The sequence below is a fragment of the Chionomys nivalis genome, chromosome X (assembly GCF_950005125.1).
Source record: "Chionomys nivalis chromosome X, mChiNiv1.1, whole genome shotgun sequence".
NCBI classification, from domain to species: Eukaryota; Metazoa; Chordata; class Mammalia; order Rodentia; family Cricetidae; genus Chionomys; species Chionomys nivalis.
In genome coordinates, this window is record NC_080112.1 from 35,655,680 (window position 1) to 35,676,150 (window position 20,471).

The following is a 20,471-nucleotide window of genomic DNA, read 5'->3' on the forward strand; positions in this document are numbered from 1 at the left end:
CTCAGAACCTCATGGAACCTTCTCAAAAATTGACCATATACTCAGTAACAAAACTAACCTCAACAAATACAAAAAAAAAATGGAATAACCCAGTGTACCTTATCGGATCATCATGGTTTAAAACATGAAATATCTCACAATTAGTGTATAGGGTTTGATGTATGATTTAAACTTTAAAAGTGTTTCTTTTACATATGAGGATGCCCTTGTATTTGGGGTATAGATGTTCAGTATTGAGATTTCCTCTTGATGGATTTTTCTTGTGACTAATACAAAATGTCCTTCTTTGTCTCTTTTGATTGATTTTAGTTTGAAGTCTATTTTGTTAGATATTAGGATAACTACACCCACTTGTTTATTAGGTTCATTTGATTGGAAAATTTTTCCCAACCCTTTACTCTGAGACAATGTCTGTCTTTGAGGTTGAGATATGTTTCTTGTTTTCAAAAAAAGGATGGATTCTGTTTTCATATCCAATCTGTTAGCCTGTGGCTTTTTATAGGTGAGTTGAGTCCATTTATATTAAGGGATACTACTGACCAGTGATTGCTATCTAGTTTTCATTGTTGGTGATGTTAATTTGTGCATTTTCCCTTCCTTGGAATTTGCTGCTATGATACCATCAATTGTCTGTGTTTTTGTTGATGTAGCCAACTTCCTTGGGTTAGAGTTTTCCTTCTAGTATTTTATGAGGGGCTGGATTTGTGGCTAGGTATTGGTTAAATCTAATTTTGTCATGGAATATCTTGTTTTGTCCTTCTATGGTGATTGAAAGTTTTGCTGGGTATAGTAGTCTGGGCTGGCACCCATGGTCTCTTAATGTCTGCATAACATTTGACCATGACCTCCTGGCTTTCATTGTCTGCAATGAAATCGCTGGTATAATTTTGATAGATCTACCTTTATATGTTACTTGGCCTTGTTCCTTTGCAGCTCTTAATATTCTTTCTTTACTCTGTATGTTTAGCATTCTGATTATTATGTGTGAGGGGACTTTTTGTTGGATTCAGTCTATTTTGTGTTCTGTAAGCTTCTTGTATCTTCATAGGCATGTCTTTCTTTAGGTTGGGAAAGTTTTCTTCTATGATTTTGTTAAATATATTTTCTGTGCTTTTAAGTTGAACTTCTTCTCCTTCTTCTATACCTATTATTCTTAGGTTTGGCCTTTTCATGGTGTCCCATATTTCCTGAGTATTTGGGGTTAAGCTTTTGTTAGATTTAATGTTTTCTTTGACTGACAAGTCTATTTCATCTATTGTATCTTCAGTGCTTGAGATTCTCTCTTCCATCTCTTGTGTTTTGCTGTTCATGCTTGTGTTTGTGGTTCCTGATCATTTTCTCATGAAGTCTGTTTCTATAATTTCCTCAGCTTGTGTTTTCTTTATCGTCTCTATTTCAGTTTTTAAATCTTGAGTAGTTTTTTCATATGTTTGATTTCTTTTTCTTGGTTTTCTTTAAAGGATTTGCTGATATCTTCCAATTTTTTGTTTGTCTTTTCTTCCATTTCTTTGAGGGGATTTCTCATTTCCTCCTTAAGAGTTTCAAACATTCTCCTGAAGTTATTTCTTGGATCATTTTCTTCTGTTTCATCTATATTTGGTTATTCAAATCTTGCTGTTGTAGGGTTTCCTAGTGTTTTGTTGCTCTTTGTGGTGTTGTGTGTGTTCTTACCTTTTCTACTCATCTTTTCCTCTAAAGGATGTGTTTGGGGCTATCGGTGATTCTGTTGATTAATCTTCTAGGTACTAGTGAATCCAAGGCTCTGATGCTTGTTCCTCATGGTACAGTTAGTGCCATGGTTGTAGTTATCCCTTTGGTCACTCCGTGTTCCTGGATTTCACTCAGCACTCTCTGTCTTTGCTCCACTCTCTTGGCATTTTCTGTCTCAGGCCTGCTTTAGCCTAGTTGTTAGCTTTGACCCTTTTCTGTAAATCCTGGTCTGGATCGCTCCTGCAGAGGTCCCTGGGTTGGAATTAGTCTTGCAAATGTTTCTGGCTCTGGTCTATTGCCTTGGAGTTCCCAGGCTCGGGTGCTCCAGACCCACAGAGGACCTGTCTCAGGTTTACTCCCTCAGAGGTCACAGACACACACCTGGACCCACAGAGGTTTTCTGGTTCCTGCCTATTCCCTTTGATGTACCAGACCAACACCAGGACCCACAGAGGTCCTGGCTCAGGCCTACTCCCTCTGAGGTCCCCACAGAGGTTTCTTGTTCATGCCTACTCCTTCAGAGGTCCCATTTTCACACCCAGACCCACAGGGGACCTGGCTCAGGCCCTAACATGCTGCAGAGCAGAAGGAGAGTTTTTCGGTCTGCATCAACTTGCTTCTCTATATTCAGTGATCAATATGTGTGGTGTCTTCAGCAATAAGATCTATCTTTCAAGTTCTTGTGGGCAACAAAGAGAAAAGCAATTAGACTGTATTGTTTTGGGGATTTATAGGACAGTTATAGATTCTGGGATGAGCATAATACTTTATGTAGGGTAATTCCAATTAAACTCAATTTACACACACACACACCTGAAAAAGCCTTGAGTTAGAGTCAATCCCATCACATGATTTCTGACCATTAATATATTTTATGTGCTATGTTTACTTCCACATGCTGAACTAACCTTGAATCCCTAGCATGAAAGCAACTTGGTTGTGGTATATGCTTTTCTTAATATGTACCTGAACTTCGATTGGGATAATATCATTAGGGTTTTTTTTTTTTTTTTTTGCATTTATTTTCTCCAGGGAGACAAACTTAGATGAGATTTTTCTTCACAAGAAAACCTGATAAGGCCTATTCTTCACTTCCTTTCCCTCCTCTGCTAACCCCTGGTCTTAGGCAGCATGTTTGCATTTGCTGCTATTGGTTATTCAGCCTCTTATGGGCCATTCTATAGTAAGTGAGATGCATAAAGTTTCGAGGTTATCATTTCAGATGGTCAGGAGGAAATGTAAGCGACTATGAGTTAACTATAGTATGTGGAAAATGGAGAAGATAGTATAAGTGCTCTTTCTGTAGGAACACATTTATAAGTACTAACTTGATTTTCTATTTCATTAAGTCATTTACTTTGCAAATATACCTTCTCTATAGTGATTGATTGTCAGTGGAAATGAGAAAAAGAATGTGTTCTGTGATTAAATACTGATATTTTATTTCTCAAAAGAAAGATAGACAAAAGATGATAAATTTGAAACCTTCACAAAGTCTTTTTCAACATTTAACACCAGACTGCAAGTTATAGTGAGGCCATAGACAAGATTGAAAGCAGAAAATGCAAATGTTCTGAAACAGTTGCATTTAATTCAAAAGAATTAGGTGCAGAAGGCATTTACATAGCATTTGTGGAGCATGGGTTTTCCAATCAGGTCAAATGTCGTTCCTATAAATTAATCTCATTTGCTTTCAATTCCATCTTTTCCTGTGCATATACAAAGAGTGACGCAGTAGCTGTTAATGAGGTTGCTTCTTAAATGGAAAAGATATTTTTCATATAATATAAATAAAACCCAATTTATGTCAATGATATTAAATGTTTCAAACAGAAAAACTGTTTTATTTCAATGAAGGCTTAACTTTTTATCTGAATCATGCAATACAAACATAATGTTTGGAAGCTCATTTTGTTAAAGCTAAAACATCTTTTAAGTGAAAATGACAATGTATAAGTTTAGTTTGGAAAATCCAATATTGAATATAGTTTTTGTTATCATAATACATTCATAAGTTTGGGCAGAATGTAATTATCTTGGTAATAGCAATAGTTATACTAAATTAAGACACCTATGGATCAGAAATAAACTTGGAATTGGTTACAAAGCATATAAAATTCATCATTGCATTTACACTGCGATAAGCAGTGAATTGAAGTAGAAGTAGGAATTGTCAATATTTACAAATCTATTTATATGTGCACATTTATCATAATTGAATTGAAACACTTTGTGACAAATATAATGTAGAACAGAGAAAAATAGCATGACGTTCTGTACTCTATTTGTTTCCAATCATGACACAGATTTTAAATTTTTTGAAACTTTAAAGAAGTGCTTTGTTCATTAATTCAAGGGTCCTAGAGAGTAGTAAATATCATTGTAAACAAGTCCTTAAAATCTAAATTGTATTTCATATAAAACCATTTGAATTTCTAAAAAATGCATTCAAGAAATGGAGTGTCGGGAAAATTTTGAGTTTTAAACCTCTTAACATATTGCAGTTATGGAAGCAAAGATCATTCATAGGAACCCATTGCACTTTATCATCTACCCATTTAACAGATTAGGAGAGGTAAACTGTTTATAGGTTTAATTTTGACAATTTTTAACTGTACATTATAATATCTCAATATAGCTTTCATTTAAAATACTTTATTTTATGTTTATGTGTATCTGCATGTGACTGGGTGAATTAATGTACAATATGTGCATATAGGAGCCTTCCTAAAAAAGTAGAGGGCACCATATTTACTGATATTTGAGTTACAGGCAGTTGTAAGGTGACATGTGAGTGCTGGAAACTGATTTGAGCTCCTTTATAAGAGCAGTAAAAGCTATTACCAGATGAGTCAACTCTCAATTTATGTCAATGACATTAAATGCTCTCATTTTTAACTGGAAAATGTATAATCTGTACTAGAAAACATAAACTTGAAAAGGTCTTGAAGTATTTAAATTTGGTGAGCTCTTCAAAAGTGTTGTAAACTAGAGTTTGTCACAGACTGAAAAGGGGGAGAATTGAGGAGTGTTTTCTTTTCTTTTATTGAAGCTTCTTTTCTTTTCTTTCCCCTGAAAAACCAAAAAAAAAAGAAAGAAAATAAACTATCTTTTTCCATTTTACATACCAATCCCAGTTCCCCCTTCCTCCTCTCCTCTCATTTCTTCCCCCACCTAATCCCCCACCTCACCTTCCATCTACACTTCAGAGAGGTAAGGCACATTGCTTTAGGGACAGTCCAAGGCCCTCCAAGTTCCTAGGCTGAGCAAGGTTTCCATCCAAAGAGGTTTTCCAAAAGCCATTACAAGCAGTAGGGAGAAATCCTGGTGCCACTGCCAGTGGTCCTGCAATCTGCCCCAGACTTGTCTGTCCTGTTCCCTCACGTCTCTTTCCCCCTCCTCTTTTCTCCTTTTCTTCTCCTTATGACCTCCCTTCTCCCTGTACCCTCGTGAGGAGCTTTTTCTTAACAGCTATGAAATTTCTACTTAGAGCTATGGAAAGTCTTTATAATAGATAGTGATGACAATGGCATTGCATTGTGAATGGGTTTAATATCATTATATTGTGCACATAATGATTTCAATGGTAAATATTACTTTTAAAAATAGAAAACGCTATATTTTGCTACAATAAAAAAGAACATTGAGCCTAAAATTCGTGATCCTAGAGAAGCTAAATAAAAAGGTGAACCCAAAGAAAAACATATAGTTATCCTCCTGGATATTGGAAGTGGATAAGATTGCCAGGCAGGGGTTGGGAGTACTGGGGTGGGGGTGGGGTGTGGTTAAGGGGAGATGGGGAGAGAGAAGGGAGAAGGGGAGGATGGGGAGAGCTTGCGGGAATGGGATGGTTGGGATGGAGGAGGGGTGGATGTGGGAGCAGGGAAGTAGATATCCTAATTAAGGGAGCAATTTTAGTGTTGGCAAGAGACTTGACTCTAGAGGGCTTCCCAGGTGTCCAAGGAGATGTCCCCAGCTTGTTCCTTGGGCAGCAGAGGAGAGGGTGCCTGAACTGGCCTTATCCTATAGCCATACTAATGAATATCTTGCATATCACCATAGAACCTTCATCTGGCGATGGATGGAGATAGAGACAGAGACCTACATTGGAGCACTGAATTGAGCTCCCAAGGTCCAAATGAGGAGCAGAAGGAGGGAGAACATGAGCAAGGAAGTCAGGACCATGAGGGGTGCGCCCAACAGTGGGGTTGATCTAATGGGGGCTCACCAAGGCCAGCGGGACTGGGACTGATGGAGCATGGGATCAAACTGGACTCTGCATGTGACTGATGGTGGAGGATAACTGAGAAGTCAAGGACAATGGCACTAAGTTTTGAATCTACTACATGTACTGGCTTTGTGGGAGCCTAGTCTGTTTGGATGCTCACCTTCCTTGACCTGGGTGGAGGGGGGAGGACCTTAGACTTCCATAGGGTAGGGAACCCTGACTGCTCTTTGGACTGGAGAGGGAGAAGGAGGGGATGGGGGGAAGGGAGGGAAGTGGGAGGAGGAGGTGGAAATTTTTAATAAAAAAATGTCCAGAATTATCTGGTCAACCCAAAATGAACACCATGTTTTTTTTTTGTCATTGTTGTTGGTTTTTTTTTTTTTTTGAGATTTTTATTTTGTTTTGGCACTTTTTGTCTTATTGGATTTTTCTTTATCATTTTTGTGTTCAGGAGTGTGGTAGTTTGAATGTAATTGGCCCCATAATCTCATAGGAAGTGCACTCTTAGGAAGTGTGGCTTTGTTTGAGTGGGTATGGTCTTGCTGGAGGAAGTGTGTCACTGTGGAGGTGGGCTTTGAGGTTTCCTCTGCTCAGGATACCACCTAGTGTCTCAGTCGACTTCCTGTTGCCTGCAAGATGTCAGACTCTCAACTGATACACCAGCACTATTGTCTCTCTGCATGCCACCATGCTCCCTGTCATGATGATAATAGACTAAACCTCTAAAACTGTAAGCAAGCCTCCTAATTAAATGCTATTTGTCATAACTTCTGTGGTCACAGTGTTTCTTCACATCAACAGAAACTCTGAGTTGTGGCATTTCAGAGAGAGAGAGAACATAAAGTATAGTGGGTAGGGGGATCTGCGAGAAGTTGGGGGACTGGAACACATATTTAAAATATATTATATGAAAAGATTCAATTTTATAAATGAGACTTTTGATAAAGACATTGAATAAGACTTGACTGTAATTTGCTAGCCATTGGCCCTAATGAGATTTCTATTTGGATATTTAGCAAGAATCTCAAGTCAAAATTTCTAATTGTTCTATATAGAGTTCCAAGCTTCTGCATTTTAATACATAATGATACTATGTTCCTGATTATTTTAGAAATATTATTATTGTCTTTGCCTCCTTTGGTTTTTACATATAAGTGCTGGTGATTCTAATGCCCATAAATTTCTTAAAATTTTCATTTCTGCTTCAATTTTACTATGCTAGAATGTCTTCTCATTATATTCTACCTAAAATTTCATAAATGATCTACTATAACCATCCTGTTTCTTGTCTTGACCATCTATAACACATCAATGGCAAAAACTGTCAGCTGCTTTCAGTGTTTATCCTCCATATTTTCCAAGTAATATCTTCTAATCTGGTCACTCAGTCAGCCAGAATAAAGACTACATTACACAGTTTCTTTTGCAGCTGAGTGTGAGCACAGCACTAAGTGCTTGTTGGTTGGACAAAACTCAAGGTCAGGTAATATACAGCATTTGTGAGTTGTATCCTTCTTTTTGGTTAGATGCAGCTTTGATGCTATACCACTTTGGTTAACTTTAGCAAAGGTAACAGTCAAAGGATGGTAGAATATCCTGGGTTTTTTGTTTCTCCATATAAAGTTGATTATTGTCCTTTCAAGATCTGTGAAGAATTTTGATGGGATTTTAATGGGGATTGCATTGAATCTATAAATTGCCCTTGGTAGAATTGCCATTTTTACTATGTTGATCCTCCCAATCCAGGAGCAAGGGAGATCCTTCCATTTTCTGGTATCCTCTTCAATTTCTTTCTTCAATGCCTTAAAGTTCTTGTCAAATAGATCTTTCACTTCCTTGGTTAGAGTTACCCCAAGATATTTTATGCTTTTTGTGGCTATCGTGAAAGGTAAAAAACCCAGGATAGCCAAAACAATCTTATATAATAAAGGCACTTCTGGAGGCATTACCATCCCTGACTTCAAACTCTATTACAGAGCTACAGTAATGAAAACAGCGTGGTACTGGCATAAAAACAGAGCAGTCGACCAATGGAATCGTATAGAAGACCCGGATTTTAACCCACAAACCTATGAACAACTAATTTTCGATAAAGGAGCTAAAAGTATACAATGGAAGAAAGAAAGCATCTTCAACAAATGGTGCTGGCACAATTGGATGTCAACCTGTAGAAGAATGAAAATAGACCCATATCTATCACCATGCACAAAACTCAAGTCCAAATGGATCAAAGACCTCAATATCAATCTGAACACACTGAACCTGATAGAAGAGAAAATGGGAAGTACCCTACAACATATGGGCACAGGAGATCGCTTCCTATGTATAACCCCAGCAGCACAGACATTAAGGGCAACATTGAATAAATGGGACCTCCTGAAACTGAGAAGCTTCTGTAAAGCAAAGGACACTGTCATTAAGACAAAAAGGCAGCCTACTGACTGGGAGAAGATCTTCACCAACCCCGCTACAGACAAAGGTCTGATCTCCAAAATATATAAAGAACTCAAGAAACTAGACTTTAAAAGGATAATTAACCCAATTAAAAAATGGGGCACTGAACTGAACAGAGAATTCTCATCAGAAGAAGTTAAAATGGCAAAAGATACTTAAGGTCATGCTCAACCTCCTTAGCGATCAGAGAAATGCAAATCAAAACAACTTTGAGATATCATCTTACACCTGTCAGAATGGCTAAAATCAAAAACACCAAGGATAGCCTTTGCTGGAGAGGTTGTGGAGAAAGGGGTACCCTCATCCATTGCTGGTGGGACTGCAAACTTGTGCAACCACTTTGGAAATCAGTGTGGCGGTTTCTCAGAAAAATTGGGATCAACCTACCCCTGGACCCAGCAATAGCACTCTTGGGAATATACCCAAGAGATGCCCTAGCATATGACAAAAGCATTTGTCCAACTATGTTCATAGCAGCATTATTTGTAATAGCCAGAACCTGGAAGCAACCTAGATGCCCTTCAATAGAAGAATGGATGAAGAAAGTGTGGAATATATATATATACATTAGAGTACTACTCTGCGGTAAAAAACAATGACTTCTCGAATTTTGCATGCAAATGGATGGAAATAGAAAATACGATCCTGAGTGAGGTAACCCAGACCCAAAAAGAAGATCATGGGATGTACTCACTCATAATTGGTTTCTAGCCATGGATAGGGGCCACTGAGTCTATAATTTGTGATCCTAAAGAAGCTAAACAAGAGGGTAAACCCAAGGAAAAACATATAGATATCCTCCCAGCTATGGGAAATAGACAAGATTGATGGGCAAAAAATGGGAATCTTGGGGGGTGGGGTGGGATGGGGATGAGGGGAGATGGGGAGAGAAGTGTGAAGGAGAGGATGAGGGAACTGGGGGAATCGGGGTGATTGGGGGTAAAGGAAGGTTGGATGGGGGAGCAGGGAAACTCATACCTTAGTTAAGGGAGCCACCTAAGGGTTGGCAAGAGACTTGAACCTGGAATGGCTACCAGAAGCCCAGGGCAATGTCCCCAGTTAGTTCATTGGGGCATCTGAGGATAGGGAACCTGAAATGAACCTATCCTATAATCATACTGATGAATATCTTGCATATCGCCATAGAACCTTCATCTAGCGATGGATGGAGATAGAGACAGAGACCCACACTGGAGCACCGGACTGAGCTCCCAAGGTTATAATGAGGAGCAGAAGGAGAGAGAACATGAACAAGGAAGTCAGAACCATGAGGGGGGCACCCAACCACTGAGACAGGGGGGCCGATCTATTGGGAGCTCACCAAGGCCAGCTGGACTGTTACTGAAAAAAACATGGGATAAAACCGGACTCTCTGAATGTGGTGGACAATGAGAGCTGACGAGAGGCCAAGGAGAATGGCACAGGAACTTTCATCTGGCGATGGATCGAGAGAGAGACAGAGACCCAATTTGGATCAACCGTCTGAGCTCTTAAGGTCCAAATGAGGAGCAGAAGGAGGGAGAACATGAGCAAGGAAATCAGGACCACGAGGCGTGCACCCACCCACTGTGACAGTGGAACTGATCTATTGGGAGCTCTCCAAGGCCAGCTGGACTGGGACTGAATAAGCATGGGTTGAAACTGGACTCTCTGAACAAGGCGGACAATGAAGGCTGATGAGAAGCCAAGGACAATGGCACTAGGTTTCGATCCTAATACATGAACTGGCTTTGTGGGAGTGTAGCCTGTTTGGATGCTCACCTTCCTGGACCTAGATAGAAGTGGGAGGACCTTGGTCTTCCTGTAGAGCAGGGAATTTGGACTGCTCTTCAATATCGAGAGGGAGGGGGAGTGGACTAGGGGGAGGAGAAGTGGAGTGGGGATAGGGGGAGGGAAGCGGGGGGAGGGGGCAATATGTGGGAGGAGGGGGAGGGAAATGGGAAACGGGGAGCAGTTGGAAATTTTAAGTAAAAAAGAATAAAAAAATGGTAGAATAAGAAGATAGATAGAATCCAGATCTTTCTTTGAATTTTTCAAAATTGAATTTATTTGTTTAGTGAAGGGAATGTGTGTATGACACAGCACATGTGTGGTTGTCAGAACCAGCTTATAGTAGTAGGTTCTCTCCTACCATTTGGGTCATGGAGGTGAAAATCAGGTTGTTTGGCTTGTAAATAAGTACCTTTACCAGCAGAGTTATTTAGGTGGTCAATCAACTCAGTTCCTAATATTTAAGTTTAAATGTCTTTATATGTTTTAAATGGAAATAAAACTATATTACTTTTCTTTCTCCTTTTCCTCTCTCCAGCATCTCCCAGCTACCCTTCCTCCAAACCCTCCCATATCCCCTCAACTTTCAAGTAGATAGCCTTTGTAAAAATTCTTATTACTATACACATATATATGTAATAGGAAGTAGTGGGCTGCTTCCCACTGCCTGCCTCCAAGCTAGCTTTACCTGAAATAATTACACAGAAACTGTAGTCTTTTAAACACTGTCTGGCCCATTAGCTCTAGCCTCTTACTGGCTAACTCTCACATCTCGATTAACCCATTTATAATAATCTGTGTAGCACCATGAAGTGGTGTCCTACTGGGAAGGATCTTAACCTGCGTCCATCTTGAAGAGGAGAGCTATGGAGACTGCCTGGAGAGGAGAGGCATGTCATCTGCTCACTGCCTTCTTCCTCCCAGAATTCTGTTCTGTCTACTCTGCCTATCTAAGCTGCTGTCCTATCAAAGGCCAAGCAGTTTCTTTATTAATTAACCAATGAAAGCAACAGATAGATAGTAGACCCACCTACATCATTTCCCCTTTTTCTGTTAAAACAAAAAAGAAAAGGCTTTCACTTTAACATAGTAAAATTACATATAACAAAACAGTTATCAAGCAAGAATTACAGTTACAATATTTATATCTATTTTATCTTTATCATAATAATGGAAAACCATAACTATCTATCCATTCTTCAACTACATCAAAGACTCCAGAATGATATAATATTACCTAAGAAATAAGCAACTTCCAAACTCTAGAAATGACAGAGACATCTCACTGCCTGGACAGCCACCCAAAGTTCCTCTGTACCATTGGGGCATCCATCTTTAGCATACAGGCCCATAGTATCCAGCAGACTTTTCCATGAAGCAGGAAATTTCAAAGACAGTTCAGTCACTTTCTGCTGTGTCCTGCAGAATGTCTCACAGACTCTTTCATTAATCAGGAATCCCAAAGAATCATCTCACCTTTAGGCAAGTTCAGCAGTCCTCTCTCTGTGGCTTCTTTGTGTCTAGTTCATGCAACAGTCCAGGCAAGAGCAGTTTCTTGCCCAAATGGCTTTCAAACTCCAAAAGAAGTCTCTTCAATGCCTATCTTCCTCTTGAAGTAGCTGGTGCTTCCAGGAGCAGACATGTTTCATTGTCATGAAAAGCCCTAAGTTATTAAAACATTAAATGCCATATTCTGTAGTCTTTGAAAGATATGAAGAATGCCTATCTAACTGAAATATATCTCTATATATCTAGAAAATCTAACTAACATGACTATAAGCTTTACTATTATTGATGATTATCCTTTAGCAACCTATATTTTTCTAATTATACATTACATTTTTAAATAAACTACACAATCATGATACATTAATCAATATCAGAAATACATATACATATAACAAAATTGACCTTAAAATCCATACCAATGCAAATTATTCATATCTATATCATATCCCCCTTTAAATGTGAAAGAACATTTATAAACAATATTTGGGAATATGGGCACAGTTATTTCTCTCCAAACTGCTTCAAGCTGAATGGGGCACTGTTATTTAGGTCTTTCATGGTATAACCTGTGTGCTAGATTCATCTCAGTCAGAAGTTGAGTGAAGTAATTTTTTTGAAGGTGTTCACAGCAATCTTTCAGGAGGGCATGGTCTATCATACCATATTGGGATAGAAGCAATCCACAGGGTCTCATCCTCTGTAAAAACAAAAGAAGACCCTCTCCAAAGCATCATATCCTTATACCCAAATTGTGAAATTATAATACCCTTATATCCATTCTGGTTTAGCTTGGCAGCCCATGTAATGAAATGTCTCTCTGTACTTAGCTCCTTCATAGTCAAAAATTTTAAAGAAAACACAATGTACATAATCCAGACTCTCTGTGAATTTTCCATTTTTACATGGCTTATTTTTCTTTATTTCTTTTAATCTATAACTATCTTTACTCTGTCTCTCTTTCTCTCTCTCTCTGTTTTTTAGGTTTTTGAGACAGGGTTTCTCTGTAGCTTTGGAGCCTGTCCTGGAACTAGCTCTTGTAGACCAGGCTGGTTTCGAACTCACAGAGATCCACCTGCCTCTGCCTCCCGAGTGCTGGGATTAAAGGCATGTGCCACCACTGCTCTTTAAAGACTTTACCCTTTTTTTTAAAACCATTATCTTTATTCTCTATATTTTTTTTCTCTCTCTCAAGCCTACGTACACTCATCCAACTTTGTAATCCATTTACAGGTCTTTTATTTCTGAATCTGTTCCATTGTGAATCTGTAATTCTTTACTGTCCAGGAGCACTTCATAAAATGCTAAACATTTCTTAAAAACTTAAGTTGCACCATGTAGAGTCAATACGGTACCGTCTGTTTACTGCCAGTCTAAACCTTAACTGTGCTGTTATTATGGTAATTACGATCATTCCTGCCTGAGGTCAGCACAGTTTGGCAGGGCAGAGTGGAGCTGGAGCCCCTCCTGCCTCAGAGCCATTCAGTGCTCCTGAGCTGTACACAGTTCCAGGCACACAGCAGTCTACATTGCCATCAAGCAAGCTATAGCACTTTACTCCAAATGCTCCATTTAAAAGCTCTGTCTCCCGCAGGAGCCAGGCAGAGATCACAATGGAGGCACAGCCCAGAAAGCAGGCATTTTAAAACAGCCAGTTTTTTCCTGCTGCTGAGTCAGGAAACTTTCTCTACAGCACGCCACCCACAAACAGCAAAAAGCTGTGGTAAACTCTCTTTCCCTTATTTTTAAGCCTTCTCAGGTTTTATGCGGAGTTAGTTACCACGCTAGGCAGCCACTATGTAGTATGAGTGGTGGGCTGACTTCCTGCCCAGCTCCACACGGCTAGCTTTACCCAAAATAATTACACAGAAACTGTATTCTTTTAAACACTGCCTGGCCCATTAGCTCTAGCCTCTTACTGGCTAACTCTCACATCTTGATTAAACACATATTTAGTAATCTGTGTAGCACCACAAGGTGGTGGCTTACCAGCAAGGATTTAAACCTGTGTCCATCTTGGAGAGGAGAGCTGTGGTGACTACCTGGAGAGGAGAGGCATGGCGTCTGGCTCACTGCCTTCTTCCTCCCAGAATTCTGTTCTGTCTACTCCGCCTATCTAAGCTGCTGTTCTATCAAAGGCCAAGCTGTTTCTTTATTAATTAACCAATGAAAGCAACAGATAGATAGTATACCCACCTACATCATATATACATATAAATTTTGTATACATATGAATGTGAATATATCTAAATTCTTAATTATTTTTTCAGAGCATTGTTGAATTTCAGCTCAAATTTTCATAGATTCCAAAGACACAATTCTCATCAAATCAATTTGCTATTTATTTAATATTTCAGTGGCTTTCTATCACCAAGTGGGAAAACGCCAAAATCCTTAACACTGACCAAAAGGGTTATGTGTGATCTAGCCCTTGATCCTTTACCTACCTTCCTTTTATATCCCAATAAATATGCAAAGAGGGCTAGTCTGATTTCAGTCATGTCCTTTCTAATCAAATGGTTTTGGGGTATGTTGTTCTCTTTGTCAGGAATACACTTTCCCTCTTTTCCTTTCACTCTCAATTTTCAGTGAAGTCTCAGATAGGATACCCTTTCATAGGAATGCCATCCTCAATCACTCCCCTCCCTGTGCTACCCTCACAAATTACATAAAGCCTTTCTCTGTTTAATCCATTCAAAACACCTATTTTTTAAAAGAAATAACATTTGTCATTTTTATAATTTAACTTATCACCTAATGCTGATAAATCACATAATCCTGCACTTGATTTTCAGCTCCATATGTCCACTTGAAATTGTGTGTCTAGCACACAAAAAGCAATCCACAAAATACCTACTTAGTGGATAAAACTAATCAACTGTCCAGGATAGGACTTGTTATTAAGAAATCATGGAGCAGATTTTCTAATTATCTCGACTAAAATGAGTAGGGTTAGCTCCTGTGATGAATGGACCTCACAACAGCTTTGAGAAATGCTGTAGGTTCACATGTCTAAACTGGGTTGTGCTGGCTGTGAGTCAAAGTCATGAAGTTATTTAGCTTGAATCATATTTCTGAGTCAGAAGAGGACAAAGCAGTGGATATTTTCCATGAAGTTTCTAGTGTCAAATGAGAAAAATGGGCAAAAAATAGGCAAGCGCAAAAGATGAAAGAAGTATACTCTTTGAAAGTCATAGAGAGGTTCTTTGCATAGCAGAGGAGTGGGTGCCTGAACTGGCCTTGTCCTATAACCACACTGATGAATATCTTGCATATCACCATAGAATCTTTATCCAGTGAAGGATGGAGGTAGAGACAGAGACCCACATTGGAGCACTGGACTGAGCTCCCAAGGTCCAAATGAGGAGCAGAAGGAGGGAGAACATGAGCAAGGAAGTCAGGACTGTGAGAGGTGCGTCCACCCACTGAGACAATGGGTCTGATCTAATGGGAGCTCACCAAGGCCAGCTGGACTGAGAGTGATGGAGCATGTGAACAAACTGGACTCTCTGAATGTGGCTGTCAATGAGAGCTGACTGAGAAGCCAAGGACAATGGCACTGGGTTTTGAATCTACTGCATGCACTGGCTTTGTGGGAGCCTGGTTTGTTTGGATGCTCACCTTCCTAGACCTGGATGGAGGTGGGAGGACCTTTGACTTCCCACAGGGCAGGGAACCCTGACTGCTCTTTGGACTGGAGAGGGAGGCGAGGGGGAGTTGGGGGAGTGGGAGGGAAATGGGAGGTGGGGAGGAGGTGGAAATTTTTAATAAATAAATTTAAAAAAGGAAAGTCATAGGGAGGAAGTTTTTCTCTATTGGTTGGTACTAGGTCAACTACAACATTCATCTGTAAATTAATTCTCTCTTTCTGCCTCTGTTTCTCTGTCTCTGTCTCTGTCTGTCTGTCTGTCTGTCTGTCTCTCTCTCTCTCTCTCTCTCTCTCTCTATATATATATATATATATATATATATATATATATATATATATGTACATACATTTAAAAATGATTGTCAGAAACAAGACTATATACTAATGCTAAATAAACACAATAGAAACAAATTCAATGGAAACTTCATTTCCAAAGAGTAAAAGAAAATGAAGATACACATTAAGCAATGTTAATTAAGATATGTACACAAAATAACTAGAGATAAACATTAAAGTAACTTCTTTAAAAGAAAGAAGAAACAAGTTGCATCATGAGTTACATTGACATTTAGCTTTTCCCTTTTAGGCTTTTACTTATAGCCATTGCTTTCAACCATTCTGGATTGGTGGGCTGATTCCAAGATATTCTTGTTATTTGGATTTCTAAAACCCAGTTCAAAACAGTTAATGTTATATATGATGAGGCATTTAGGGGAAAAGTGTACTGACTCCTGAAGCCTACTTTGAAATGAATTCAAAAGATAAGATGAAATGATAAATTATAAAAGAATGGATAGAAAAATAGATAGAAATGAGATAAAGGAAATATAGCAACATGTTAAGTATAGAGTCAATTGGGAACATCCATGTAGTCACTATGCTACTTCTTTCAGTTTTTGTTTATTTAAAAATATACATCATGGTGTACCAGAAGCCAGAGGCCTTGAGCCAGACCAGCAACTCATTGTAGTAAACACTTGTGAGAAAAGCAATTTGGGTGAAAAGGTATACAATTGTGGGACACAGTATAGCTCCCAAGACTACTCCGATGTGATGGAAAGGCAGGAAAGACAGAGGACCAAGTTTTTTAAAATTTATTTTTATTGCCGGGCAGTGGTGGCGCACGCCTTTAATCCCAGCACTTGGGAGGCAGAGGCAGGTGGATCTCTGTGAGTTTGAGATCAGCATGGTCTACAAGAGCTAGTTCCAGGACAGGCTCCAAAACCACAGAGAAATCCTGTCTCGAGAAACCAATATATATATATATATATATATATATATATATATATATATATATAATTTATTTTTATTTTATTTTGTGGTGAAGCATGGAGGACAGACATGGAAGGACTTGGAAATGAGTGGGATTGGATGCATGATGTGAAATTCTCAAAGAATCAATAAAATTATGTTAATAAAAAGAATTAAATAATAGAATTTTTCAAATGTCCATAATAGAATGTTGGAAAATAAAAAGTCCTCATCTCCTTCCAAGTAAAAAACATGAAAAACATCTATCCTCAATGCCTCAGCTTCAAACTCAGTTTAAATCCCATCTTTGATTCCAAGGGAAGATATGGGCTGCTGAGATCTAGAGAACAACTGATCCCAGTTTGTCTGCCAGATAGTTGTTAAAAATATGGCCAGTGAATGTTCTTGCTCTGATGTGAGATTCCCCTCTGTATGCTGTGAATACCATTGGTTAATAAAAAAAAACTGTCTTGGCCTATGGTAGGGTAGAGCAGAGCTAAGCAGGAAACTAAACTGAATGCTGGGAGAAAGAAGGAAGAGTGAAGAGAAAAGCCATGTAACATTGCCAGAGACAGATGCCAGAACATTACCTGGTAAGCAATAGCCTCATAGTGCTACATAGGTTAGTGGAGATGGGTTAATTTAAGATATGAGTTATCCAGAAATATGATTAAAATATTCAAACAGTATTGTAAATAATATGGTTTCTGTGTGATTATTTTGGGAGTCTGGGTGGCCGGGAAATGAACAAGCAGGTTCCTACAATAAATTGGCGCCCAACATGGGGCAACTACATAAAACCTGAGAGAGTTTGGGAAGTAATTCCAGACACAAAAGAACACAGTTAAGCACAGCTTCTTAGTAGCAAGCAGCATTTTCTTGGGTGGTCTCTGTTTGCTAGAGGCAAGTATATCTCATTTAAGAAAGGCTTCCTGAGTCAGCTTTAGCTGCAAAAACCTTTTAGCCCCTTTGAGAGTCTCTGCAATGAAGCACTTAAGTGGTATTTATAAATAGCCAACAGCATGCTTCTTGGTGGTGGCAGGGACTTGAAACTCCATAGATCTGTGGCAATAAATATGGTTCCTGCCAGTATCACCATCATGAAGCTAGACTCTCAGAAAGCTAAGAAATGGGTTGGATCCAGCCATCAAAGCCACAGCTTCAATCCTAGCCACATTGCTTAGCAAATTAAAGACTTATGTGATCAGAGAAATAATATATATATATATATATAAAATATATATACACACACACAGTAAAAGCAGATTCAAAGATGTAAAGAAAAACCTTTACATGGTTTACAACGTGTTTAAAATATATGTAAGCTTGGAAGAGAAAAGAAAAATCAGAAAGTCCTTAAAACTAGAAAGAGAGTAGTTGGGTGTGGTGACACACACCTTTAATCCCAACATGTGGGAGGCAGAGGCAGTCAGATCTCTATGAGTTCAAGATATGGTGACACACACCTTTAATACAAACACTTGGGAGGCAGAGGTAGGCAGATCTCTGTGAGTTCAAAGATAACCTGGTATAGAGAATGAGTTCCAGGACAGCCAGAGATACACAGACAAACCTAGTCTCAAAAAAACAAAAATTAAAAATAAAAATAAAAGAAACAGAGTTTAAAATAAAGCCATGTAAAGATGGAAAATACACAGACAATCTAGATACTGTATGTTATTGTGTTGTCTTTGAATTGTTTGATGGCTGAAGAAGAAACAATAGCCGCTAAAAGGCATTTGATTATAAATGCTCCTGGATTAATTCAACATATATATTTTGAAAATGCTTGACTTCAAAATTTAAGTTAAAAGATAATTTACTTTGGAGAAGAGATTTTGCTTTTGTTTCCACAGGAAATGAGAGCCTGTGGATTCATTCTGGGCTAAGAAAAATCATTTTTTATCAAGGAAAACCCTTGAAAAATCTTCGATAGGAGCAGATGGCCTAGATGTCTGAGTTCTACATCCAGAACAGCCTTAAGACTTCTGGATGAGATGACAAAGTCTCACAGAATATTCCAATCAGGACTTGACCACAATTCTCAATTTTCTTTAGGGCCGCATAAGATTATCAGCACCCCCAATCAGCAGTAAGTATCCTGGAAAACTACACCTGCATTCCAAAAAAAAGGATTATGGATATTTATCTTTGTTTAGAGTGTTGGTTACAAGTTGTTATGGATAATGGTCAGGATAAAAGCTAAACAAAAGAGATTTGATTCAGAGTTTTCTTTTAATAAAAAGAGGGGGGGAGTGCTGTGGGACAATGGTCTTGTACCCTGTCCCTTATATTGTATAGTTTTAATAAAACACTGATTGGCCAGTAGCCAGGCAGGAAGTATAGGTGGGGTGATTAGGCAGGAAGTAGAGGTGGGAATATGAGAACAGGAGAATTCTGGAAAGAGGAAAAGAGTCAGTCTGCAATCATCACAAACACACCGAGAAAGCAAAATGAGGATGCCTCACTGATAAAAGGTACCAAGCCACGTGGCTAAAACAGTCAAGATTTATGGGTTACTTTAAGATGTAAGAATTATTAAGAAAGCCTGAGCTACTAGGTCAACCAGTTTATAATTAATGTAGGCCTCTGTGTATTTTCTTTGGGACTGAATGGCTGTGGGACCAAGCAGGACAGGAACTACTGCCAACATTGGACAGAAACCACTGCCAGCATTGCTTTTATAGCCAAATTATGGTTAAGTATCCAAATACGAGATTCAAAGTGAACAAAGGCAGGCCACATACTCCAGTATTGTCACCAAATAAAATGGAAAGGCAAGTTGAACTATAATCATTGTCATGCTGAACTTCCTAGAAGGCTGAGCCTTTCACTTAAAACAGAGAGACAAAATACTGAGGAGGCTAAACACAAGCTCACCTGTAGGCATACTAGAACTACCTTTCCTTGCCCCACATGAGGAACTAAACCTCAATTTAAAAGCTCAAAAATATAATCTTAAACATCATAGGGAAAATTCTTTGACTAGTTTGTTGTTATTGTTGAGTATAGTCTTTTCAGTTTCTACATGGAAAATATGCTTCTGGAATTTGCAATGAACTGCTACAAGTCAGTTATTTGCTAAGATCCATATCTGTAATTTGATGAAGTGGACAAATGACGAGAAAGGAGGGAATCTTCTTTCTTTTCTGAGTCTTTTCCTCCCTCTTTCCTTATACCTACATTGCTGTCCAGGATATATCAGCTGCAGCATCCACTAACTTTTCTCCTCAGGCCTGCATTTGCCAAGTCCTGGCTTTCTGTTGTTGCTCTCCCTTCCATGCCCATTTCCCTCATTCTTACATTTATTATATGGTGTTATCCTTTGGGGAAGCAGACTACTGGCTGGTGTTTCTTTCCATGGCATGAGACTAGTGACTGGGCTTTTCTTCTGCTGTATTACCACTTAACAGGGATCCCTTTGCAACATATGCAGAGTGTTTGCCATTCTACCCCATCACATTGCCTAACTGTATAAAAAATGGTAAACAAACAAAAACATTTAACGGGTATTTATTTTATAGGCATTTTTAACAGATGCCTCAACTTGGCTACATTTGTGACCAGTAGTAGCAGGGTAAATCTTTAGCCTAGATGTTGCATGAACATATTTCATACATGTGCATAACATTTACAAGTTGACCTCAAGCAAAAGAGACTATCCTTCACACTGTGAGTTACCTCATTCAATCAGCTAATGGCCTTAATATAAAGCTAAAGTTTTCCAAAGGAGAAAGAATTCTGGAGCACAGAATAATGGCATAGGCTTATAATTTCAGTTACTTGGGAGGCTGGTGCAGGGGATCACAGGCCTAGTTCACTACATTAGTTACTTTACTGTTTCTTTGATAGAATACCTGTTCCATTCCCACTCAAAAGCAACTTAGCAGAGAAAGAATTCAT